Below are 25,564 nucleotides of genomic sequence, written 5' to 3'. Positions count from 1 at the left end.
TTTCTACAAAACAAAAAATATAGATATCAATAACATTAGCAAATACAAGTGGCAGAAATACCTTATTCTTGTAGACATATGGGTTTAATTGTGTTTCATTTCTCCGACACAAACTGCTTTTGTCCTGCGGATGTATTGTATCTTTTTGTCATCGTCTATTTTCCTGCTTTTATTACGTGAACTTGTGTACACCCGATTGTATCTGGACCTTTGGAGCTGCTGACGCGATTTTTTCTTTCGATTTTTTTCTTTTTTCATACTATACATCTTATCTTACTATACATTTACGTTTAATTACACGTTTCCATCAAATTTAACACAAATCCAAGTGTTTTCCGCCCATTCTGTGAGAATTTTCACTCTGACCTGATGACTTCCGGTGGAGATGGCGTTACACCATTCCCGTGGCTATATCGACGTCCGCGCTATTTCGATGCAATTTCGACATATTTGCCTATAATTAATTAACTAACTAATCTAGAGTCATCAAACTTGGCTTCTGCGTTCATATTTTCATCCTCTATCTGAAGCAAGAATTGGCTTTCATCTATCTTTTTTAGTTCCCGAGTTAAACGCGTGTGACACGCTTTGTCAGTGGACGGACGACAATATGAGCCATTATAAGCTTTCGCCTTAAAGATAAGGTGGCGTCATCAAGCGCCCGTGTGGCCCACAGAGCAAGACGCACACCCCGACTTCAAACAATGCTATGCACGTTGTTCGTCTATATATATATATACCGGGTGTCCCAGTTAAATGTAACCACACTTTAAACAATGGCGCAGTGTACTAGTTCAGTGAAACCAACTCAGGGTTATTCATATTCGCGTGGCCTAGTCTTGAGTATTTTTTCTCTCTTCAAAGTTAATTAATTAGTTAAGTTTAATTAGCTAACTTTTTAATTATTAACTTCAGGAAGAAAGTGTCAATGCAAAAGTTTTAGATGACCCCGAGAAACCGCTAGTCGTGCTGTTTCCGTCAAGTTACGATTCACGTAGCTTCATTTATCGGCATGAAAACAAAACTGTCACGTCACCTGCTGGTCGCTCACTTCTCTGCCCCAATGTGCACTCAAAGTCTCATCGAGGAGAAGACTTCAGAAAAAATAAATGTTATTCCTTAAGGCGCGTCTTGGGACGTTGAAGTGGCACAGTTGTCATCTGGAAGCTTTTTCTTATTGTGCGGGTTATGGTTAAAGGCGGGTAAAAAAACAACGTTACGTAAATGTTACTTTGCTGAAAATGTCTCAGTAAGCTGTTTCTCAAAGCGATCTACAACTTTTCCATTGACACATTGTTCCTCAAGTCAATAATTAAAAAGTTAGTTGATTAACGGTGGCGCTAAGAATTAACATGCGGAAAACCAAAGTAATGTTCAGCAGCCTAGCAAGGGAACAGCAGTTCGCAATTGGTAGCGAGGTGCTGGAAGTAGTAAGAGAATATGTCTACTTAGGGCAGGTAGTGACCGCAGATTCGGATCATGAGAGGGAAATAACTAGAAGAATAAGAATGGGGTGGAGCCCAGATGGCAGGTTCTCTCAGATCATCAATGGTAGCTTACCAATATCCCCGAAGAGAAAAGTATACAATATCTGTATCCTCCCGGTACTCAGCTATGGGGCAGAAACGTGGAGGATAACAAAGAGAGTTCAGCTTAAGTTAAGAACAACGAAGTGAGCTATGGAAAGAAAAATGATAAGTGTAACGTTAAGAGATCGGAAGAGGGCGAAGTGGGTGAGGGAACAAACGTGGGTTAATGACATCTTAGTTGAAATCAAGAGGAATAAATGGGCTTGCGCAGGGCATGTAATGCGAAGGCAAGATAATCGCTGGTTCCTTAAGGGTAACGGAGTGGATTCCAAGAGAAAGCAAACGTAGCAGGGGACGGCAGAAAGTTAGGTGGGCGGATGAGAGTAAGAAGTTTGCGGGGATACGGTGGCCGCAACTGGCAAAGAACAGGGTTAATTGGAGAGACATGGGAGGGGCCTTTGCCTTGCAGTGGGTGTAGTCAGGCTGATGATGATGATGATGATGATCAATTAGTCAACCTTGAAGAGCGAAAAAAGAAAACTGCAGACTAGGTCACGCGACTCTAAACAACCCTCATTTGGTTTCAGACGGCTAGGACATCCCGTGTTTTTTAAAAGGTTAGCTACACTTAGCTGGGACACCTGGTATACTCGCCACCAGTTTTCGTGAAATTCGTTCCAAATTTGTGGCGCAACATTTTGTCGTAAAACATTTCAGGTGGTGTACGATTCCTCGATTCGTATATCTTAGATGTGCCTGTCAAGCTAGAGGCCAGCTTGAGGCAAGGATACGAACATTGACATGTGCACGTTCGTATAAAGATTGTGATGCAACGGTTCGTCTTTTTTATTTATTATTTATTCGAGGACTACTGGAGCGCCCGAAGGCATGGTTGCAGGCGTGATGTACAAGGAAATAAAGCATTGCAAGTGCCATAGTCAAATGATGGTACTATTCGAAGGACACATGAAACAGCCATAAAAACATCAAAAACACGCAAACACACACGTACATTGAATTGTGGAATCTTAGCATAAAATCAGTTTATGAATAAAGGCATGAAACACTTCAACATTTGTGAAGTCAACGATGTTTTTAGGCAGTTTGTCCCACACAGATATTTCATGTGGAAAACAAAAATTCTGAATTCTGATAAGCGTTACTTTCACAACTGCATTCTTGTATCTTAAAAGCGTGGCCACAACGTGCAGATTCAAAATGTGGCAGGAGAACACAGAGCTTTATCAATCCGAGTTTTATCGCACTAGATGGGTAGAACATTTCCCGCGCAGGAGCCTAGTACTAAGAAGTTCCCAACGAAAAGGTGCTTCCATTGCTGAAACGCTGTGTTGAAAATTGTCGTCACTGGCGACACAACGAGCTGCGCGGCACTCTACGCGTCCTAAAAGACCTAGTAACGCAACCATACGCGTATCCCACTCCGCACTGGCATATTCAAGAACGCGTCTAATGTGTTTCAGGTGCAGCAGTTGTTCTACATTTTCTGGGGCCTCCGGATAGTGACCCTCCCATTGCCCTATATCCTTTCCTGGATCCACCCGGGAGCTTACATCCCCAACTGCTTTCTCGACATCCATCTACTCGACCCCCTCGCTCATATCCGTTTCCAATGCCCGGCGGATCGACTAGCGCGGAGCCTGGAGCACCTGACCGGATGCGCGTAATGGGAGACCCTGTTGCGCTCTGCGGACACGAAGAAGGTTGCGATGGACCAGGCCGCTGACGTCACGGACCACCATGAGCGTCTCAGTACAGGGGGGCGGTGCGGAGCCCTGGTGGGGCTTACGTGTACTAACACCCTCCTCCTCCTTCCGGGTGGTGTCACACGCTTGCGTGTGTGTGTGTGGGGGGGGGGGGGTCATACATCGGCCAACGGAAACGCCGCACACTGGATCGCACGGTCTCATGCTTTCGCTTTCCCGCACGTCAGCAATCATAAGTGTATGGGCCGATTTTTTTTTTTTTCAATTTCCATCGCAGTGGGCCTGCCGGTGTCTGGAATCAAACACTGCGCCTCACCAACCACAGCAGCATGCCAAAGATATTGTAGCAATGAGGCAAATCATTCAAGATGCAGACGAAATCGCAGCGAAGCGCAGAAAAGCAGCCGACAATGATTTCAAAATCGGTGACAACACGAGAATGGCAAGCAGAGACAAGTTTGGCCTAAGTCACAGCCCAGAAGCCTGTAGAATACGTTCAGCATGAAGCAGAAGATTCACGAAATATTCCTCCGAGCAGTGCCACTCTTTGAGGAAGCCTTCTTTCGCCCTCCTCCCACTGCATCTGGCGGCAGCAGCTCCCACTTGACGTGAAGGTTGTCGTTCTCCACGTAGCCCCGACGGATAAGGTTGTCCAGGTTAAGCCATTCGCCATCTATGTAAGCGCTTGCGTTTTGAGATTCTTGCGGCCTTTCAAACCATTTGCCGTAACTCCCCATGACTTGGAAGCCCACCCTTGAGCAGTCCTTGGGGTGCACAACGCTCACGCCGACTTTTTGTTTGAACGGCCACGGGACCAGGTCGTCCATGTCTCCTTTGTACAGAGCCAGGACCACATAAAGATTCACAGATCCGCCAACTTTTCTGAGGCAGATTCCAGGGCACAGGCAATATCCACGCAGATACACCAGATTGTGGTCATACTTAGCAACGCCTTCGAGCAGCGCCTCTTCTCTAAGTGCATTCACACCTGGTACAACAAAGTTGCAGGCCGTTACTTGGAGTTGCGTATACCGCAAAGCTTCTGTGATTCTGTCGAGTGCCGTCTCGCTGTATTCTTTCAATTCGGCTTTAAACGAAGCAGCAATGTTCGTCACAGTTTCTCGGGTAGCTTTTGTCACATAAACCAGTGCGTCTCTCAGCGTTGCACTCGCAGGAAGATTATTTAGTGTATCAACCTGTGCTGTCAAACCATTCTGCTCTTCCTCATTGCAGACAGTCAGCTCACGAAGAAATTCATTTGAAACCTCTCTATTTGGCTCGGTTTTAGCGGCCAGTTCCTCTTTCATTGTTTCTCTGAACTTAGTTATGCCCTGTGAAATTTCGTTGAATCTTTCACTGTGCGTGCCAGTGTCAAGAGCGATTTGTTCTACGCATCGTCTGATTTCTGCTATCTGATGTTGAAATGCTACTGGGAAAGAAGGGAGAAATTGTTTTTCCTCCTTGCTGCCTGTTCCTATTTGGTCTTCGGATTCAACTGCTTTCATTCGTGTAGAGCAGTCTGATGTCAGATGAGAGCACACGTCCACGCAAAGAACCTTGGCTGAACACATGGGACAAGTAACGGAGTGGTGTCCGCATTCGGTTTGAAAATGGCGGGAGATCTCCGAAGCAGACGTCACAGTCCCGCAGCCACATTCGTTGTTCCAGCAAGCCACCTGCAGGGATAATGGAGACAGCGTTTACATAACAATCATATCTGCTGCTCTATGTGCTAAACTGCGGTCCTCTCGGCGTTTGGAGCGATTTTAAGCTTGGTTTTAAGGAGCGGTTCGCCTAGGCATTTAAAGCGCGACGACAGCATGAGGAGAGAGGGAATCGCAACTGTGCACTCGGAGTGCACTCGGAGCGTTGTGTGCTGAACAAAGGAGATGCTCATTCATCTCTTTTCGTCAGAGCTTCGCAAGCATTTAGAGCAGCGGGTTCTTTGAGGCTGATAAGGTATTACATTCGCAAACGTTGTGACAGTAAGAATACACTAACGAAAAAAGAGAATATTTCCTTACTTTTGTCTTTCGAGGAAATGGAAGCCGTGCAAGATGGGATTTTTGTTTCTTGCACACAAATAAATGTTGGTATTACATTTCCAAGCGCTATATGCTTCACCTATTTGAAGCCCGCATCATGCTTATCTTATCAACGCTCTTGAAGTAGGACAAAACACAGCAGCCAGATTCATTCATTATTCATATTCCTACGACATCAGTGTGTCAGGGTTGAAAGATAAATCAGGGTTATCACTCCTCTCAGTTTGTCATCGCATCGCCAGCCTTTGCTTATTCTACAAATTTTACCACAGTTCACTTTCCTGCGCGCCCTACATCGCCCGCCAACCCGCATATCTGATCGCACTTGTCATCCTTTCCAAGTTTCTCGACCACGTGCCCGCACGGTCACTTTTGCAGCCTCATTTTCCCCCGTACCATTGTGGACTGGAACGACCTTCCCAGCGAGATTGCAGCCATCATGTGCTCCGTGACCTTCGCTGATAATCTTCATGCTCATTTTTCATCGTGTTGACACTTGCCGCCAACTAATATTGTACCCAGCCCTTATGTAATGCCCTCACCGGGCCTTTGAGGAAAATAAATGAAATGAAATGAAAACTGACTTCTAGTTAGCGTCTTGTGCCCGTGGACGACACACCTCAATGCACACCATCCCTTATGTTAGAATACTTTTGACGGCTTCGAACAGAAGCATGAACATCAAGGCAGCGAGTAGGCCGAATCGAGCCTCCAACTTCCCGAAAATTCTGTGCCCCTGATTTTGCTTCAGCGACCTGCATAGTGGCTGATAAATCGTCTCGATCGCTAAAACTCTCAGCAGGTTGAAGATTTGTACTCTTGTCCAACATTTACAAGTTTCACGGGGTAGAATGAGGGAAGGAGGGGGGGGGGTGACCACGCGTCAGCTACGAGGGCCAGAAACGAACTACCTAGCCTTGGGTATTTGCGAAAAAAAAACCCAAACCGTGATACCTGTTTGCGCAAACTCGAATAAACCACGCGACGATAGGCGCACAAAACCGAATTTTTATTCCCGTTCTTTCGCTTCACTACAGCGAGAACACGTAACAATTCACAGCATCGTGCGCGTTTAAACTGCTCGGTTCTCACACGTTTCAACGAGAGAATTCATCTCCTCTGCACGCTCACACTTTTGTCCACTGGACACGAGCAACGGCCATGCAAAGCTTTCTTTGTGCAACGATGAGAATTGTAAACGAGGATAAGGAAAAAAAAGTCAGTTCATTTCGGTAATTAAGCCAAATGCGGATGTGTGAGCACCGTGATGTGTTTCGGTGCTGCGCCTCTCTGCTAGGTTACGGTGGTTGTTGGCGTGTGTGTTCTGTCATGAAAAACTGAAAGAAGCACATGGAAACACCTTCCACAGCACCTGCCTTGTGAAACTGTGCCACTGCTCACCTTCCCACCGGCTACACCTTGACAATTAAGCCCCCAGTGGACAGGTGAGCAGTGGCGCAGTGGCACAGGGCAGGTGCTTTGGAAGGTGCTGCCATTTGTTGGACATTGGTTTCTTGTGTTGGGTTGCAACCCAGGTCGCCATTCCCGAGCATCCTCTTCCAAGTAAATGGGCTACCGCCTGACTCCGTGGGCAGGTAGCCCACCACACGGTATGCAGGTGAGCATCCTGCCACAAAACCGGCTTCAAGAAAACACACAGCACCCACATGCGGGGAATGGCCACTATCGGAGCTAGAGCACTAAAACAAGTGAGCTCGATGTCTCTTTTTTCATATTCGCTCACCTCTCTTCTCAGCAGCTGATCGGCAGGGCATTCCTTACAGTCGACGTCTCCATCCTGGCACTCGTACCCGTCGAGTGGACAGACGTGCAGGCCGTCCTGGCCGCATCGCTCGTAGCAAGAATCGCACAGCACGTGCATGCAGGGAAGCCAAGCGGTGACCTTGCGCACGAGGCCACAGGTGCTGCAAACTCGGTTTGGAGGAATAGGCTTGACGAAGTTGAGGGGCTTCCAGTCGAGTTCCGGAGAGAACCCAACGAGCGTGTACCGGAAAGTTGCAGCATCCATTGCTCCTCACGGGCGCACGCAGCAAAGGTTCATTAAAGAAATGATTTTTGCGGCCCCATGAAGCGCTGTTATATCGTTCTTTTATTTTTATCAACAGGCATCATGGCGATAATCGCAGCCATTCTGCAAGCTTTTGCCGAATATTTTACAGCGTCTGCGCGAGTGATGTACACAATCTATCTTTAAAGCTGGCAGAGCATGCGATTTCGTTGTACGCTAATAATTCTCACGCTGTGACGTTGAAACTTCGCCTTGGTAATTAGTGTTTGTTGATTAAAAGCAAAAATACGCTACTGAGGTCTGAGTTGACCGGCTCGGTCAATTCTTTGCTTGGTCATAGCCACCGGGGCCTGTATTCAATGGAAGCCGAACTCCAATATGTCTGCGATTCATCGGCGCTCTTGGTACAAGTTGACCGAAACTTGTACTGAGAGCGCAGTGCAATTTCGCCGCATTCTGAGGTCTGGGATTAACGGATCGACGTCATGCATGCCAGGGCCCTTGAAACCAATCACTCCCCATTCAGGCGACAGCTATAGGAACCCTGTTACATAGGAAACACACCCGCAAACACAGAGCGGTCTCAAGGCTGCTTTTCGTAACGTTACAGACATCCGTACAAGGTTTTCGCGACGTAGCAGACTGCGAGGCGAATGATTCAGAGCGCGTGCTTGCGTCTTGGAGTTATCTCCGTCGTCTGCTGTGAGCCATTTTAATAACTAAATCCGTTGCATTCTTGGCTGCGTAGACCGAGCTGCACTGCTCATGTTTCGAAGGTAATTGACCATTGAGGGCAAAATAGCGCTCCTAGAGGAAGAGCATTATTACGTCACCAGCCGCAGTTGTACGAATGCAAGAGTGGCCGAAGCATAAGTGCTTTGCTTTCACGCAGTTTCGCGCCTATACAAGCGTTGCTTTCCGTGAGAACGGGATATTTGCTACTTCGTGATGAAAGCCTGTTAGTATGGACTGATCAGACATTCCACTTTTATGTATCTTTAACCGCAACATAACCACTACGTAACCGCAACGTGTGAGCCGACGTAAATAACACTATAAAAATATGCAGTGGCAGCTCAGCTAGGCCAGCATATACGTAGCGAAAAATATTTCATCTAATGACATTTCTGTAGTGACACGCCGTCGATGTCGTTCAGCTGCTTGGCGGTGGCGTCTCTTCGCGAGACGTTCCTGCCGATCTTGGGCCGTCTCGGCTACCCGCGTAGCCTTTCTCGCCTCGGTTTCACGCTGTCGGCCGGCCTAGTACCATAAGACGACATTTGGATCGGAAGACTCAATTTCGCTCAGCCTGTACTGCGGCCGTGACGAGCACGGCCGCTCTCTTTCTTCCATGGTGCGCATCTGAGGAGCGAGCGCATCGCTTCCGGCTTGTGTCCCAGGTCTGCGGCGCTACTCTGCGCATGCGCAGTGCACCGCAGCGCCTGCGGCGTCATGGTTGCCATGGTAATGGTTGTTGTGGTAACGGCGCATTCGCAGTAGTGGTCTTTGGTAGGCACCACGAAATGCGCATTTGGTAGCGTAGTGTAGCTTTCGCTGCAAAAACAAAATTGCTGATGGGTTGAACATGGCAGCACAAAGCTTAGAAGTCAGTGAAAGCGGGACAGATGGAATCGTGATGATGAAGCTTTTGAGCGGCGTATGTGCGCCAGCATCGCCGTATTCGCGTAAGTGCCACACTGCATCTGGTATGGCATCTTGACGTTGCACACTGCGTTCAGATCCGCCCTGAGGTAGGTATTTTAACATCCGAGGTTCTCTTTGCATAATAGGGACTAGGACGAACTTGTTCAATAGCCACTCCAGCACAAACTAAGGCAGAGAATCACCGATCAGAAAAGAAGCGACGAACGCGTGCATGAATTTAGCGCTTTTAATCCTGGTAATTATGTTTTTATTATACACGGTCAGGCAAGTTACCTCTTTCTAATGTATGTGCATTACTCGACGTCATTGGTCTCATGAAACACTTTCATTATTAAAGGTTTATAAAATAAGATTTCGCTCTTAAAATTCCTTCTGTGCAAGTACTATTAGTTCAGTGCTGTAGACCTTAACGCATTAATTCCTTGAGGCTTCTATCACTATGACTGGCGTTAACTGGGCTCCTTCTGCTGCTTTGTGTTCGCGGCTGCCTAACAAAAATAAATACATGTTGACGTGTAACCTTGGTTGTATTTTCACACCCGGCCAAGGCGGTGGAATTTCGATAGAGGCGAAATTCTAAATGCCCGTGTATTGTGCGATGTCAGTGCACATTAAAAACCCACAGGTGGTCGAAATTTCCGGAGCTCTTCACTACGGCGTCCATCATAGCCTGAGTCGCTTTGAGACGTTAAAACCCATACACCACAAACACTATTTTCAGAAATTCATCTGGTATTAGGGGCTTCGAACCCAGTTGGTGAAAAAAGGGGAGTTCCGCCCTTGTACTGATAAAGGTGCAGTCCTTAGCCAGCCATTCCTGAAAAAAAAAATGGAGGTGTCTGGATACTTTCTAGACCAGAACGTTCAAGCGCCACAGGTAACACTGCGGTCTGCCGGAGATTTTAGCTCCTGCTACAATCATCTCTTACTCTGTCAGTGAAACCAGTTAGCGCAAGAAACGGGACGACAGAAAGAGGACCCACCAAGAGCGCTCGTGGCGTGCCCTCTTTCTGCCGTCCCGTTTCTTGCGCTAACTGTTTTCATGGATAACCAACAGGAACAAATTAACGCGTTCACACTGTCAGTGTTGAAGATGTGACAGAAAGCAAGTCCAGGACGAAGCTTTGAAGATGTTCGACTCATAGCATGAGTCTGGCAGGTTTTTTTCCTCTGTTCTATGTTCCTTCTTCTTCTGAGTCAGCCAGACGATATCGAAGATTTCAGAATACACTGCGCTGAAATCATTTCCAAATATTTAGAAGGGGGGCGACACAATTTTGCCGTCAGGGTGCGCCCTTTCTGCACGTTGTCCAAAACCTTTCTTCGCACGTTGTATCTGCTTCCTGCAGCATCCTCCGAAGCCTTTTCTTCCCCGCATACCCCGGGCCGTATCCTCTTCATCAGCGGACTCGTGGTTGCTTTCTCCATTCTTCTGCTCCTGCTGCCTGTCGCACCCGCAGACGCTTCCTTCGCACCAGGAAGCCAACGCGCTCTGTCGGTTATTGGAAACGTGGTGCTGTTGCGCAAGTTGCCCCACTTGGCACATGGTCTGCTGCAGCAGCGACGGAGTGGAGCGACGGAGCGGAGGCGCTTCGGAGCAGTGACGGACCACCAGTCGTGTTTCGCTCATGTCGTAAACGGCTGCCCCGGTCACGCGGTGGTCCCTGGTTCGAACCCCGTGCCAGGGGGCATTTTTCTTTATCAATGAAGTTTCTTGCGCTTGTTTCCTTTTCTTTGTCGTCATATGACAGCGCTTGGGAGGATGCTGAGGAGTAATTACTCCCTTAATAGTGGCATATGATGTGTTACCACGTTGTCGTCTGTACCATAGCCGTTTGCGTTTTTCTACAGGTTGCTCAGATAATCAATTTTTCGACCTCCACTTCTAAGCCTTCGTGTTTTTGATGAACTCTCATTTCTTGTTTCTCCTTACGGCTAAGTATTTTCTTGCGTTCACGCTTATAAGCATCATTTTAATCAGTTATAATTGATGCCAAATGCTTCCGGAGGGAATGCCGCAGTCGTCAAGGTCACGTGCAATGGTGGACTTCAGCAACCCCCGCAAGCCACATACCAGGCTCGTTATGTACGCTTCCACGGTGAACTGAATACAGAACGAGTGAAGTGAAACGCAAAGATCCAAAGGAGGTAAACTAATTTCCAAAATGCCCGTGGTTCAACTCTGCCGAACCGAGTTTCACGTAGCGAAAGCTTCAAGCAACTTGCTGCATTGTTCCAAGATGTACTTTTTTTTTAATCGAGGTGTTTGCCATTAGGCATAATGTAAAAAAGAAAGTTATAAGAAGAAGTGTACTTCACTACACGTGCGCGCCTCAGCGCGCTCTCCTTCCTCCATAGCACACAGCTCTGGTTATATATACCCCGTACCTTATGTCACAACTGTGAATTGTATCACGTGACACATTGTGATTACCATGTGACTTTCTTACTGCCTGTGCCGATAACTTCCAGTGTAAGAATTCAATGTCAAAGTTTAATATCAAAGTTTAGTGTCAAACGTCACTGTCAAAGATGAAATGTCAATGTCAAAGGTCGTGGTCGAAGTTTAAGGGCCAAGGTGGCCCACTAAGTGGACCGCACGTGGTTAGGTATACGTGCATAGCAAGACTAGCCATGACTCATCTGAAGGTCGTCTCAAGGTCATTCGGAGGCTCACGGAGAAAAGCATCCCAGCGATAGTAATGTAGCTTGCGTTACAAAGCTTAACAACGGTGTAGCTGATATGCAATTTGCAAGGCCCGAAAGCTGCTGATATGAAATGTATACGGTCGACGCCGGCATGTCGTTTCAAGCGGCTACTATTGCTTTCCTTTTGTGCTTGCCTTTCACCAGTCGAGTTACCATGCCTTTGCTTTCAGGTCATTTCACGACAAATGTTCCAGATGTTTCGCTGAACCATCTCCGATTCGTTAAAGGTGCACTGAAGAGGAATCTGAACTTGTCTTTTTGCCGCGAGAACTCGATCTACACGTTCCGAGCATTCTTAGAAACTTCGATTTATTGCCCTGTGTGGCCGATTTCCATAATTAAATCGAATTAACGTCGGTCTCCCGCCTTCTTTTTTTTTTTGAATTCTCCCGCGTACGGCGGGCGGAGTCGACCAACGCGTGGAGCGCCTTTCACCCAGTCCCGAGGCGGCTTGCCGCTCTGCCATTGCCGGAGTAATACGTAGTAGTCCGTAGTAGCAGACAGTCCGCGCGTATTTTTATTTCTGCGGGCTTATTTTGAGGCTATATTATCTGCGAATGAAACTATTTATTCATGGAAACATAAAAAACAAAATAAAGCGAAAGCAAAGGCTCCACTGAGCTGGTTGAAAGGCACTTCACGCGTTAGTCGACTCCGCCCACCGTACGCGGAGAATTAAAAAAAAATAAAGGCGGGAGCCGGACGTTAATTCGATTTAATTAGGGAAATCGGCCACAGAGGGCAATAAGTCGCAGTTTCTAAGAATGCTAGGAACGTGTAGATCGAGTTCCCGCGGCAAAAAGACAAGTTCAGAATTCTCTTCAGTGCACCTTTAAAAAAAAAACGCCCAAACTTACTGGAAAGTCGTAAACTAAGCCTTAAATGTTTTTGCCGAAAATAGTTTACTCGTGATGTGAGCGCAGTTGGGGAGAATTCGAAACCCTGTGACGCTTAGCAGCGCCCAATAACTTATCAAAAATCTAATTTTTTTCGACAACACTCCATAAATAGTTCAGTGACAGATTTTGGCTTTGCATGTGATTCAGGCCAAGTATTTTTGTGCGGTATAAATATTTTTTGAAATATCAGATGTAAAAATTCTGCCATTTTGTCATATTTTTATGAAAATATATAAACTTGCTATCCGGAATTAAAAAATTAACGTTTTGTTTCCCTACATGACTATTAACTACACCAAATGTTGCAGCAGACGAAACTGAATGCGTCGAATAAAATTACCCCGAAGTTAGGAAAAGTGCGTTTTCAACCGTAAGCATCCGCATATTTCATCCTGAAGTCGTTCAAGTAAAAATACAAGGGACCGCTGCGTCAGTGGAATAGTTTACCACCTTTCATTTCTAAAGTTTAAATCGAAATGATTTTGGTTTCAAGCGAGTGGAGGAGGAGGAGAAAATTTTTATTGCTTTTAAAAACGTAACTTGAGGCTGAAGCTAGGCAGTCAGAGGACACTCGCGATGACCTCGGTGGCTCGCTCATTGTCCTTGCGTTGGCCAGCCGGCTAAAAGCTGAGCAGTGCAGTATCCCTCTGCTCAAAACTACTTAGCGATAGCGCTGGCTTAGGGACGTCAACGGGGAAGCCCAGAAGATGTGGACTGTAGCTCCAACTGCGCTTTCTCCGCAGTCGGGACTACAGCTACAGGGAAACATTTCGGCTGTTTTTCGAGTGTTTGCACGCGTTCTCCTGGCGATTCTTCGGCGCCTTGCCGTCGCCTGGTACCATTGCGGCATTCCTGAGCAGTCAGGTGTTAAGAACCATCTGTGACCGATGACGTGGAACCACTCCGCGAGGTAGAACATTGTCGCCGATCTGCATCCTTAACACAACGGTTTGCAAGAAGTTTTTGACTCTGTTCTGGCGCGATGTGCACGTTGTCGTTTTCTCGCTTCTTCATGCCGTTGTCACTTCTCTTTACAAACTCAGCCGCATGACACTGCCACCACCCCACAGTACCTTGTTGCCCTTATCCAACGCCACATGGCCACAGTTACAGACAGGCTGCTTCATTTTTCCCCGCCGTCTCTCATGCTTTGGTTTGGTTTATGGGTTTTAACGTCCCAAAGCGACTAAGGCTATGAAAGTCACCGTAGTGGAGGACTCCGGAAATTTCGATCACCTGTGGTTTTTTAACATGCACTGACATCGCACAGTACACGGGCCTCTAGAATTTCTCCTACAAAGAAATTCAACTGCCGCGGCCGGGATCGAACCCGCGTCTTTCGGGTCAGCAGCCGAGCACCATAACCACTGAGCCACCGCGGCGGCCGCTCTCTCATACTTTCACCCCACCTTTCCTCCTGCTTGTAGCACCTGTGGCGTGCCCAGATCCACACTTTTCCACTACCTTTGGGAATGTCCTTTCCCAAAGGCAGTACCCCCCATCCACGATCCCACTCATTCTTCCTGGGAGGCTGCTTTACGGACCGCTCAGCCCGCCGGCCAGAAATGGCTGGTGGATCGGGCTTTACGCGAAGCACAAGCCCGTGGACTCCTGGACCAGTAGGGGACCACCCTGGAAAAATTTTTTTGTGTAATAAAGTTGTTTCCATCCATCTATCCACTTCTCCTTAGAGGATTGCATAGCAAAGCATTCACGACAAGGCAAGCGCGCATTTATAGACGCTTAACAGGGCGGGAGCATGGGCGCCGCCGTATTTCGTCCCGTGACCATTCCGCCACGCTGCCAGGGAGTCCACAGAACGCCATCGCCCGTTCGGCTGTACGCCTTGCTCGTCGGTAAATTGGTTTTTGAGGAAAGGAAATGTACCAGTCTCGCATATCTCGGTGGACACCTGTACCTCGCCGTAACGGGAAGGAAGGAAGATGCGAGTGAACGAAGACACCGTATTCACTAGACGCGCCAGTGTTTTTTTCAAACTATCGAGCTGGCCTGGCGGAGTGGTTAGTGTGCTCGTCTCGCACTGCGGTGACCCTGGTTCGATTCCCTAACTCGACCAATTTCCTAATCGGTTTTATTTTTATGCGAAGCATATTGCTAGAGCTACCACTCACGCCGGCGCCGTGGACCCCTAGCCGTGACACCACGTGACACCGTGACGTCACACCACGTGACATCGGATGAGAGAGCCGGCCTCCACCTCGCGCCGTCGCCGTGGGACCCCTAGCCGTCACGCCACGTGACACCGTGACGTCACACCACGTGACATCGGATGAGAGAGCCGGCCTCCACCTTGCGCCGTCGCCGTGGGACCCCTAGCCGTCACACCCGCGCATTCCCGCGCATTGCGAACGCGCGTTTACACTCGGTGTAGGTGAAACGCTCGCTACACCGGGCAGGCAGACGCGGCTTCTGTGGCAATCCAGGCGCTCACCCAACGCGCGTCTCGGGGTTAGTCGGCGTTCCGCTGTAGCCACGCCGTTGTCTTCCCCCACGACGAAGGCTTCTAGCGGTTGTATTAAAATGACCAAGTATTCAACCAAGGAAAGCCATGTATTACCAAGCCTAGCCACTAATATGCTTCGCATTCCCCAGGCTTAGCCAAGCTGAGCCTCAGCAATTTTTTGCTTATGTGGTCTGAGTAGAAATGAGGCTAATTGCTTAACCGATATCATTCGAATGCCGTCGATGCACTGCGCTCCAGTGCTGCTAACGCCAGCTTCGAAGCCCAGAAGTGGCGGGCATCGAGGCACCCTATGGCGGACCTCCTAGTGGCGCCATCTGTCGTAGACAAAGCAAACTGCTCGACACCGCTGCCGCGCGTCGCGCCGACGGCGCTGCCTTCTGTTGGAGCGCGGCTGAAGCAACGCTGTTCAAGGTCAACCGTGGCCACTGCCGGGGCCCACGAGACGGCTCGAAACCTGGCGCAGTATTGCTTACGGAATAACATGATTTCCTCACTCGCTGACATCAGAATCCACAGAAAAGGCAGACTGACTTACATTTAAAGAGGATCATCGTTCATCCATGTGATCGAAAACTGAACTGGCCGTCGCCACCAGCGTGTTTGGCGTTGCCTCCCGCAGAGGTTCTGACTGCGTTTTGTCACGTGCGCTCCGAGGCACACCATCTATGCGATATTATACGGACATATACACGGTGTTTTACCTATAACTCTACACAATTTTTCAATATAGACATCTTGAGTTACAAGAGCGCTTTTTTCGCCAGAGCACTGTCAGCAGTGTAGTGCATGAGAATAAAACTAAAACGTGCTAATTACGAGGCTTCTTAACTAATATTGAATAGTTGTCTCTTTAACTATTACATTTAGGCTTCTTATTTATTCAGGGGAATGTAGCCCACCGTAATTTATATCCGCAACAGTTTATAAAATTTCGAAAGCGCGGTTACCCTCGACGTTTTAGCCTGACAAATTTTGGCGACATCGCGTCAAAATAGTGCGTTTTCGAGAAGCTTGCAGGCAAAGCAACCTCTCCAGTGCACGTAGCTCGTCGCAAGAGCCAAAATTTGTTGGGTCGCAGCGCCTTGGGTAACCACGTTTTCGAAATTCCAAGAACTGATCTGAAGATTACGGTGGGCTACACGCTTCTATACAATCAAGGAGAGTGACAGTAACAGTTAGAAAGTTAACTATTCAATATTAGGCTGCCTGATAGTTAGCACATATTAGGTCCATTCTGATGCACTTCACCGCTGAATATGCTATGCCGAAAAAAACGCTCTTCAGACTCAAAAGCCCATTTTTCAAACCTGTGTAAGGTCTTAGATTAAACACCCTGTATAAAGCATTGGTGTTATGGATGCCGTGCCGGCTACTCCACCTTAGTCGGGGTCCACATGACTCAGCGCGTTGAATTTCCTCGTTTTCTGCTTTTGGCTCCTAAGTTCCAAAGTTGGTAATTCAATCTTCAAAAGAAAAAACGACCTCGCCTATCGCATTTCTTCACTAGGGACAGGTCTCAGTCAGATGTTAGCAACATCTACGGTTTCTTTAGCTTCACCTTTAAAGGTGCAAGACTGCGGAGACGGCGAACTAAAGTGGTTTTATTTCTCGCTTTAAATGTTTCTCGCTTTAAAAATTTGTTTTGAAACCGCCACGTTTCTTTTTAACCTGGACCACCTCAGTTTAAATATAAGGGTGTTCTTGGTTCAAAGCTCACTTTTCTGCTATTAGAGTATGAATTGTTTACTTCGACGTACTCAGTTTCATCAGTTGTAATAAATTTTACAGGTAACAGACGTCCAGGGAAGCAAAGCGCATGTTTTCTAATTTCAGAGAGCTATTTCATAAAAACAAAAGAACGAAATGGTATAGATTTTACATTTGCATATATTCTAAAAAATATTTAATGTGTATAAAGATGCATGACTCGATTCACGAAGAAAGCCAGAATCTTTGCAATGTCATTAAAAAAAATTTAAGACGGTGCTGTAAAATTTTATTTTTTCTCAATTACTGAGCAGTGCTTTGTTTCGCGCCATTTTAAAATGCTCAAACAGCGCTCCCCTCACGAATAAAGTTTTTTCCGGCAAATATACATCAGGACAACATTGCGCATGTTGTGCTGACTTCTCATGTATTTCCTTAAAATCGGAAAGGCAGGGCGCAACTTCCTCATCGTTTAAGCATGGAGTGATCCTTATATCTTGACCATAACGTCAAAAGAGTGACGATATCTGCGCAACTATTAATAGAACAACTGTCATTTTTTTCTGAGATTAATTGCGGCGTATTCTTTTCGAAAAAATATTGTGCAAAACCAAGCAACAACTATAAAGCAATAAAGCATTCGTCGTTCCCACTGCGCATGATCGAACTACTTGTTAAAAGTTGAGCTAAGAGCTGCTCGATAAAAATCAAGGTGCCGCCAGGATTCGGGGCAACGCTAAAAATAAGCTCCCTTGCTGTAGGCGTCTTGGTCCATCGGACCGCCATGACAAACTGAACATTGACCGGAATATTAGGCGCTCACTATAATGAGAAGTGCTTTTAAAGCTCCACTGCCGGCCAAATTTTTTGAGACACGAATGTTCGCATCCTTCGATAAATCATACACGTGTCAATGTTATATCTCCACTGTGACAGGCTCATCCACAAAGACTAGATCGGGAAAAAAATGAAGATTGCAACACGTCAAATCAATGCTTTTTATTATTTTCGTCACCCGAACAGGTAACCAGCGGTTGTTTAGCTCCTGCTAAGTTGCGCTTTCCAGAATACCGAGGCTTAAACACGTAGTAAACCAAAGACCAAACACTAAAGAATGAATTCACAACGTGAATTTACTTTTTATTCTGAAATCAATTCCTCAAGATCATTGCCCAAATAAAACGCAGTGTTTTGAAGCATTCCAGCTGTTTATTTCGTTACGCACCATCCATCCTCATAAGCATTCAGTACCATTTCCGAGTAACATTTTCTGTTTTCGGTCCTGTGTGGCTGACGCGGGCCCAATTACAGAAGATTAGTTACCCAGTCAAACACAAAGCGAAAAAGTGTGCTTAACAAAATAACTAGATAAACATTCTGCGCTTAGGACAATGCGCCACAAGTTTTAGTTGCAACTAATGCGATTTCTTCAGATTAGACCTGACTAAAAGAAAAGAAGAGAACTGAACGCATGCACTTCAGGGACGAAATCGAATAGACGGAGGAAGTTGTCCACGCCGGATGCGCTACGCATTGACATCAAACTGCTGAAAGCAATGCCCGTGGAATGGAATGGCTTGCATCGCACGACTTTCTCCAGCGGAACTCACGGCAGGACTTCCCACTTAATCTGAAGCTGGTCATCGACCAGGAAGCCGTTGAGCCTTAGAGTGCGAACATTGAACGACGGATCATTGAAAAAAAATGCTTGGTTGCTTCGTGTTGTAGGCTTTTGTATGGATGGATATCCACGGGGTGGCTTAATTTCAACGAGATACTGCCTCTTATCTTGTGGGTTTATTACGCCCAGCCGTACTTTGTGCTGGAATGGCCACTCAACAGTGTCGTCGTTGTCACCCTTCTGCAAGCGGAGACCGGCATGCAGGCGCACAGATTCGCCATCCTTTATCAAATAGACTGCAGGTGACATGCAGTAGCCACACATGTACATCGGGTCGCTCTCGTAGAAAGCAAGACCTTCTCTCAGCGCTCGTTCATCGAGCGAGTTCACTCCTTGGACATAGAAGATTCTATGCGCTCCTCGTGGTTCATCCCTTGCAAGCAATGTCTTCATGCGGTCCAGAGTCCTCTCGCTATTATCCAGAGTTTGAACTTTCATTTGATGAACTGATGCCAGAATACGCGAGCAATTGCCACAGCTCAGTTTCTTTGCAGTCGTCAGCTCATATTTAACCATTTTTTCCAGTTTGTTTAGGTTGCTCGAAAGATTATCAGTACGCGTTATCAAGTGCTCTTTCAACTGCTCGTTACCACTGGCGGATTCGTGCACACTCCTTTTCACATTCTCCTGGATTTTTCTCGTTGCTTGGGCAAATTCATCTCTGAGCGCTTCTTTAAAGGTGTTTATCCCGTGAGACATTTCGTTCAGTCTATCACCTTGGCCTAGAACCTCAGCAATCAGCTGCCCAAGATGCTCTCTCATTTCCTCCGCTAGCTCCTGAATGACTTGTTGGAATGATGTCGAAAGTAATGTATCTTCCGTGTCGCTGGGCTGATGGCCAGGTTCTGGAGCAAGAGGCGTCGCCGGTGCTGCACACTCCGATCTCAGGTGTGAGCACACGTCGCTGCACAGAACCGAGGCCGAACACTTGGGGCAACGCGCAGGGTGGTGTCGACATTCCCGCTGGAAATGCTCGGAGAGCGTGGAAGCAGCCAGCACTGCCTCACAGCCGTTGTCTTCGTTCCAGCACTTGACCTGCAATGAAAAAGTGAAGGAAATGTAGAAAGTGCAAATTCCCCCCCCCCCCGCGCTAGCACACTTGCTCGCGCGTGCGCAGCAACCACCATCGACATATCGGCCTTCAAGAACAATGAGGTCGTCGCGCCGTACCAGCAGCTGATTTCGTTCTTTCAAGCCACGGTTGAGAAAACCGCAATCGTGGTGAGCGAATGCAATAGTCACGCGACTTTTTTTTTATTTCGCGGCCTTTCTTTGCAGCTCGGAAAAAAGATACACGTGAGGCTTTATTTATCGCAAATAAATGGAATGGGTGTTTCTGAAGGTGCTCTCCAACTTTGCTATTCACATCTGCTGTATAAAGTCCATATTTACGCATTTAGAAAAATTATCTTAATCTTAAGAAAAATTACCTTAAGAAACGTGGAGGCTAACAAAGAGGGTTCAGCTTAAGTTAAGGACAACGCAGCGAGCTATGGAAAGAAAAGTGATAGGTTTAACGTTAAGAGATCAGAAGATGGCGTAGTGGGTGAGAGAGCAAACGCGGGTTAAGGACATTGTAATCGAAATCAAGAGGAAGAAATGGACTTGGGCAGGGTATGTAATGCGAAGGCAAGACAACCGCTGGTCCTTTAGGGTAACGGAGTAAATTCGAAGAGAAGGCAAACGTAGCAGGGGACGGCCGTAAGTTAGGTGGGCGGATGAGATAAAGAAGTTTGCGGGGATGCAGTGGCCGCAACTGGCAAGGAACAGGGTTAATTGGAGAGACATGGGAGAGGCCTTTGCCCTGCAGTGGGCGTAGTCAGCCTGATGGTTAATTAATTGCTTACAGAACAGAAAATGGCCTAGGATACGCAAGCCGGCTGGTAGCTGTATGTAAGCGGTTTCCCTGGCCTACCTCAAATGTCTTATTTTTTAACCCTTGGCTAAATTTACACTGGACCTCCTCTATAAACATTCGTAACATATCTGCGAGCAATTCAAGCAAGCTAGCACCAATTTATAACTTTCACTACGCCTGTTCCACGCGTTGACGGAGCAGCATATAAAGAGTGTCCCAGCTAACTTGGACCAAGATTTCAGAAAAAACTAAGTGTTCTTCAGAACTAAAACTGCATGGATGTTATAGGGGTTTATCTTAGGCTGCAGTACCACTTTTGTAGCTCGTCCGATTTGAATAATTTGTCGTGATAAACAAATTAACTTTTTCAAAACACATCAAATCAAATTTATTTTCAACACTGATACAATGTTGACGGCTTCCGTGACAAAAAGCTGTGAGGACAGCTTGACTAGATCAGGGAACCATTTTGGCAGCAGCGACTTCATATACACTACAATAATTCAAATACAAATGAAATGTGCAACACAACACAACACATCATATGCACTACAATAATTCAAATACGAATGAAATATTGTCATGTGTGTTATTTTCCACTTAACGTCATCTTCAACGAGCGGGGAGCCGATCGCCGGTAAAGAGGAAGAGGCTCGGTGGAAAATAACACACACGCGGGTAAGCCACCCGGGTGGTCAGCGCAAAGACTGGAAGCGGTAGAAACTCCAGCAAGCCGACGATAATGATCTGCTCTGGCTGCCAGGGCGCGCTCGATGTTAGTCGCCTCGGATATAAAGCCGGCCACGGTTGTGGGAGGGTCCCGAATGAGACCGCCGAAAATGTCTGACTTCACTCCTCGCATAAGAATGCGCACCTTCTTATCCTCCGTGGCGCGGGGATCGGCTCGGGCACTAAGGCGCAACACGTCTTCGACGAAGCTTGTGACGGTTTCATCGGGTCCCTGGAACCTGGTTTGCAGGAGGTCCTCTGCGCGTTGGCGGCGATGCTGGTTAGCAAAAGTGAGTCGCAGTTGTGCCTTGCAAGTATCCCACGACGTAAGGGTGTGCTCGTGGTTCTCAAACCAGTGACGGGCAGTGCCCTCAAGGCAAAAGTACAAGTTTTGCAGGCAATGTTCCGCAGACCAGCCGTTGTAGCGGGCCACGCGTTCATAGTGCTGAAGCCAATCGTCGATGTCTTCGGAGGCTTCACCACGGAACGGGAGAGCTGAACGAGGAGCGACAGGGACGTAAACCACGGCAGGCACGGGCGAAGAATCCGTCTGCAGGCCTTGGCTCACGGTAGACCGAGCCATGTGCACTGCCGGAACGGACCTTGTTGTAAGGTGCGGCAAGAGGCCGAATTCGGGGCCGAGTCCTTGAATTCGCCTGCTGGCACGTATCTCGGCCTCCTCAGCGGAGGGGCGGCGGCCCGGGCTGGGAATGGGACTCTGCGAAGCGGGAGGTAGGGGATGGCGTCGCATAAGACAGCACCTCCACCAGAATGTCACGGGTCGTTCAAGCGACGCGGGTCGTGGGGACACTGGAGACCACAGGAGAGCAGGCAGGCGCCAGGTACAGTCCAAGCGGTCGCGGCCGGGCTCACGAGCGATTTTCCACCGAGCCTCTTCCTCTTTACCGGCGATCGGCTCCCCGCTCGTTGAAGATGACGTTAAGTGGAAAATAACACACATGACATTATGACACAGAATACATACAGTGTCCTACTTACTGAGTACAATAGTTAAAATGCAAGTGAATATTGTAATGGAATACACGGACTTCATTTATCAACTTAACTACGCCACAAAAGAACAATGTGCACTACAATAAAACTACGCAATAAACGAATAAAATTAGTACCATAAAGCGTTTCACACGTGAGATCCCCATGAGAAGGCAAACACACACTCACTCTGTGGCCAATTTCACAATTACCACTCAAAATCATAACGCAGTCTTAGAAAATTGCCCAGAAACAAACATGCTACGCAAAGCTGTGCGCGTTAGGGCAATGGAACCTGAAAATTGTGTTTTAATCTTGTTTAATAGAAATGGTACGTTGTACGTTAATGTTTGCAGAAGGTAATTAGTGCGTGGGCGCGGTACAAACCATTCCTCAGACGACCTGGTTCGATAGGTGCGAGTTTGCAAAGTAAGAGTACACAGCTCCTTCAGGAACTGCTGGTAAGATAAACTAGAGAAGTACAGCAGGTACAGTAGACGGTAATCGTAAATCTGTTGTATACTGAACAACTTGAACTGATTAAAGAGGTCATGAGTGTGGTGAAAGTATGAAACATTAGCAATGCAATGAACAGCTTTCTTTTCGAGCCTGTGTAGTAGAGTTATGTTTTTTTTTTAGTAGTCGTGGCCCAAATTAATGTGCAACCGAAAGACGGAGTGAAAAACTTGAAGTTTAATGTTAGTCGGAAAAATATCTCGAGATCGACGTACTAAGCCAACGGCGGAAGAGAGGTTTTTCACCAGTTGCTGTATATGCGCATCCCAAGTCATAAGTGCGATAGTACCACTCCTAAAACCTTGTGCTCTTTTACTATATCGATTGTAGAGCTGCCCAAGCGAAGCCCGCCAATCAAACTTACTGGTTTGTTTTTTGAAGCAAACAGAATGGCTTCTGATTTTTGAGGATTTATTCTACATATGAAAAATTGAAAAATATGCGGGGGCTTAGCTCTAGCCTGGTAGGTTGCGAAAGCAAAAATGCAGCGCCTACAACTGAAGGAACGCTGTGCGCCGCGTCTACAGGTCTGTAAGGAGCCAGCGCCACACTGCGGCGACACAAGACGCACGGGAGGCGGACGGTGAAGAAAAGGTAGGGAATATGTGGCAGAGAGAACGTGCGGGCGAGAAGAGGAAGACGGCGGTCGGCGACAGAGGTGGACGTGTTCTGCTGGGTCCCCGAGTTCCCAGGCTTGGGCCCCGGCTGCAGACGTGCGGGTGACCAGACCCGGACAGCCGTAGTCGGGTGCCTCAGCCATGAGACCTAGGCGCATCTCTCTCCTCCCAGCCGACAGCTTCTCAGGACTGGTCGCCTCTGACATCTGCGCTGCATACCCGGGCTACCTGACCTGGGGGCCATGCCGGAGCACACAGACGCTGACTATTTTCTACGTCAGCGTTGAGGCCGCCGTAGAGAACGCCTCCAAACGGGTGTCAACGAAGGGAACCCGAAACGTGCCTAAACACTGCCCCGTCGCCCAGCCACGCTTCCTCGCTCGACGCACCAGGCTCATCACTGGGAGACAAATAAATTTAAGTGTGATTCTCCTTTTTTGACTCTCTTCTCGCCAGAGTTTTGTTTTCCTTTTCTTTTGCCTCCTTGTTCTCTTGTTTTCTTTTTCGCGTTTCGTTTCAATGCTTAAAATTAAAGTTTCCTTTCCTGCAAATGCCGCCTCGTTTATTTCTTTTCTTTAACTAATGAATTTTGATGCGGAAATTCCACCTGCAGTGTTACTTCCTCACAAGGTCACGCGTGGCTACCGGCCGCCGCTGCGCAAAGGCCGTTCATGAGCGTAGTATTGCTTTCGCAATAAAACGACTACGTACGTACGTTGCTACAAAAAATTGGCAGAGGCTTACTTTGGTTAAGCCCGGTAGGTTGCGAAAGCTCGTTCTTTCTTCCTGGCTTCACACTGGCGAGCTGCCTTCTTCTGATTGGCAGTAGACGGCATGGCAAAGTATCTTTGTACACAGTGAGAAAGATCCACTGTGACTACCCGCCCCGCTCCGCCGACGGATCTAGCTGGGGGCCCTTTTTTATGCAGCTCATATGACGTCACCTCGACCGTAGCGCCACTGTTGAGAGGAGCGCGAGGCTCACTGCCGTGACTACCGCCGCGCTCCGCCGACGGATCGAGCTGGGGGCCCTTTTTTATGCAGCTCGTATGACGTCACCTCGACCGTAGCGCCACTGGTGAGAGTAGCGCGAGGCTCACCGCCGTGACTACCGCCAGCTTGGAGGAAGGAAAATTTAGAGGAGAGGCCATCACGGGACATTTTGTGAAGCCGGAAACAAGCTCGGCGCCATCTTGTCCCGACGGGCTCGTGTTTACATTTCGTCGCCGCGCCGATTGCGCGCGCGTTTCAGAGCCAACGAAGGAGCGTGCTACCGCATGGGAACAGGCCCCCGCGCTAGTGGTCCTCGGCTACTCTTCGGTCCAGGGTGCCCTATGCTGGTGTTCGTAAGCGGAAAAGTTAAAGCGGAAATCTCCGTGTGAGACAGGCGGCTACTTCCAGTGACTGCTTCGTACTTCGTGGTATTCGTGCCGTCTCCAACTGCTCGACCCTGGTCACAATTAGTAGCAGCCGGGAAAAAATCTCAACTCCTGCAAGCGCAGGAAGTGCCCTTGGCTTTCAATTACTGCGGTGACCCATCTTGACATGCATTATCCCTCGCCACTTTATTCTATGTTTTTTTGTTTTCTGATGGCACAGACTATAAGGCAGTGGTGTAGCCAGAAATTTTGTTTGGGGGGGGGGGGGGGGGGGCTCGTGTTGCAGCGCGGCCTCCTCAGAATTTGCGGAGGGATCAAACGCAAGAATAACTGCATTGCCATTGAGAATGCCATTGTGCATTGTATAAAGTTCACTGTCTAGAACAGTGAAATATGTATTCTTTAAAATGAAAAAATATATATTCGTATGTCTTAAAAATCATGTTAACTGATACCAATGCTTCCATGTTTTTGCGTATTTACTAAGTAAACAAAATAATACGCGAAGTCTACAACTAAATCAGTCCGAAACCAGCAAAGCAGTGCATGCCACTGATATGAAAAACGTAAAGGCATTGAAATGAGCTAGCAGCTAAGACAAATATTTTAATGAATCTTTGTCGCTGAATTGTGCACGTGTCTGCTTTCGATTCAGCAGTGAACAATGCTGACATGCATGGCCACGCGCCCCACCTAAGTGTTGAACCTGCCTTTTATTGCAGCTCTTGTTGCTGAATGTTGCAATCTGCCTCCATTGCATGCGTTTTGGAAGCTGGCAGTGTCAACAGTGCATTCTGCTGCAGCAGTTAGGGTAAGAAAAATTCTGCACTATTTTGTTGTTGGTGTTGAATACCATACTTGTCTTCATAGCATGTTTTTGTGCGGCTGGAAAAGCAAGGAATGCTTTCTCATACAGCAGTGAGGAGGGGCAAATATACTAAAAAGTTTGAGTTCTTGACCCTGAAAACAAAATGTATCATAACGTGTTGTAATGGTGGC

The 25,564-nt window shown here is 47.6% G+C and overlaps 1 pseudogene; it reads right to left on the bottom strand.

Annotated features, from left to right (window-relative positions):
- Window positions 1-18,072: 18,072 nt before the first annotated feature.
- LOC149329471 (TNF receptor-associated factor 3-like) overlaps window positions 18,073-25,564 on the bottom strand; it is a 42,611-nt pseudogene continuing 35,119 nt past the window's right edge.

The sequence above is a fragment of the Amblyomma mixtum genome, chromosome 9, assembly GCF_055824585.1.
Source record: "Amblyomma mixtum isolate Tamu chromosome 9, ASM5582458v1, whole genome shotgun sequence".
In the NCBI taxonomy this organism is placed as follows: domain Eukaryota; kingdom Metazoa; phylum Arthropoda; class Arachnida; order Ixodida; family Ixodidae; genus Amblyomma; species Amblyomma mixtum.
Note: the sequence above shows the minus strand (reverse complement) of the source record. Positions and strands in the feature narration are given on the sequence as shown.